Source organism: Humulus lupulus, chromosome 3, assembly GCF_963169125.1.
Source record: "Humulus lupulus chromosome 3, drHumLupu1.1, whole genome shotgun sequence".
Taxonomy (NCBI): domain Eukaryota; kingdom Viridiplantae; phylum Streptophyta; class Magnoliopsida; order Rosales; family Cannabaceae; genus Humulus; species Humulus lupulus.
The window spans coordinates 121200477-121202446 of record NC_084795.1 but is presented as its reverse complement, the minus strand read 5'-3'; the positions used below and the strand labels follow the sequence as shown (position 1 = coordinate 121202446).

General features: G+C 40.7%; 1 non-coding gene across 1 annotated transcript; it reads left to right on the top strand.

Moving 5' to 3' along the window:
* Positions 1 to 1225: 1225 nt before the first annotated feature.
* LOC133827783 (small nucleolar RNA R71) lies at positions 1226 to 1332 on the top strand. The gene has a single exon (XR_009890433.1). It is a non-coding gene; the product is annotated as a small nucleolar RNA R71 (small nucleolar RNA).
* The last annotated feature ends 638 nt before the right edge of the window (positions 1333 to 1970 follow it).

Sequence of the window (1970 nt, the reverse complement as noted above, 5' to 3'; positions counted from 1 at the left end):
CCCAATTTGGCATGAGATGGTGGGACAACCAGGATATTTGTACTTAGGCAGTGTCTTGCAGTCAATTACCGCGCTAGCTTGTTCTGCCAAGAATGCAGTTTTCTTGACATGGTGCTTTCTTTTAACAGTGCACAAATCCTTGATAACCTTGGCATAAGCCGACACTTGTTTGATCACATGCAACAATGGAAAGTTGATATTCACTTGTGTTAAAAGGTCTAGAATTTCACCATGATTTTCCAGTACCTTTCCAGTGGAATACAAAGCTTGAGGAAAGGGCACCTTTATTGGAATGCTTATTGGCATATCATCATCTGGAGCGGGCATTGACATACTCGTTGTCTAAGTTAATGGTGAAACCGTACTTTGACCACTTCGAGTAGTGATGGAATTATCCTCTTTGAAATTTGTATCTGTAGAGGAGGAGGTTTTTGTCATGTGTTGCCCTTTTCGATGTATTAGAGGTTGACCAAGAAGTCTACCATGCTCTTGAATTGCCAAAGTAGTGTTTAGCTTTGTCATTCGGATTTTTATGTCTTTCATTTTCTCTACCATTTGTGTGAAAAAAGATTTGAGCTCTTGAGTTGAGGCTATTTGTGTTTGCACAAGAATTTGCAAGGTTTTCTCAAGAGAATTACTTGACTACATGTTATTTTGAGGAGCAATGTATGCTTTTGGCGGTTGTTGCTACTCAGGCCTCCATTGGCTCCCAGATGCTTGGTTTGAATCCTTCCAGCTGAAATTTGGATGGTTGCGCCAACCAGGATTGTAAGTATTTGAGAAAGGGTTATAAGGCTTCTTGTAATCCCCTAAAGCATTGCATTATTCCTCATTTCATCCTCTTAACTCACCAAGAGTTGGGCACTTTTGCGGTTGATGTTCCGTCCCTCCACAGATGAGGCATGGATCTCGTGTCTCTACCTTAGCGACCATGTGGATTCCTCTACCTTATTGAGTTTTGAAAGCCTCGAATTATTGCCTCAATGATTCAATTTGGGTTTTGACGTTTTCATCTTCCCTTAATTGGTAGATTCCAGTTGATCGTGGCTTGTCCATGGGACTCGGTCCATTCCATGTGAAGGACTTTTTAGCGAGATCGTCGAGGTACTCGAAAGCTTCATCGGGATCTTTTTGAAGGAATTCGCCATTGCACATCATTTGTATGAATAGTCTTTGTCCGGTTGTGAGACCCTCATAGAAATGGCTTTTCAAACGCTAGCTTTCGTATCCATGATGTGGGCACTGATTTATCAAATCTCTGAACCACTCCCAGACCTAATGGAAAGTCTCATGCTCTTTCTGGATGAAGGTAGAGATTTTCCTCTTAAGGCTGCTAGTCTTATGGGCAGAAAATATTTGGCAAAGAATGCTTTTGTCATTTAGTCCCATGTTCCGTTAGATCTAGGCCTTAAGGAATACAACCAGATTTTTGCTTTATCTTTGAGAGAGAAAGGAGAAAATTTCAATCTCATAATGTTGGTGACATCAACTCAGTTGTTGAATGTTGCCACCACCTCTTCGAATCCTGTATATGCATGTATGGACTCTCATTTTTCAACCCATGGAAGGTTGGTAAGAGGTTAATCATGTCGGGTTTGAAATCAAAATTTGGCATATTGTTGGGATACATTATGCATGAAGGTGTGGCTGTACGCGTAGGTTGTAAATAATACTGTAGCGTTCTTGGTTGGACTTCATCTTGATGAGCCATCTTTGGTGGTTCAGGAAGTCTCCGTGAATTGGATGAATTTGAACGAATGGAAGAAAACGACGAACTAAGAGAGTTTTCTAAAGCTCCTACTTGTTATTTCACGAATCTCCCTAGTGTGTCTCTATTTCGTGACATAAATTTTTGTTATTTTTTTGTAAGTATTCTAAGCACAAGTGTGTAATAGTGTAATAAGTATACACCAAAAATGTTCCCAGGCCAATTGGGAAGGCTGCCAAGGTACCACTTTAGGCCCAAGAGC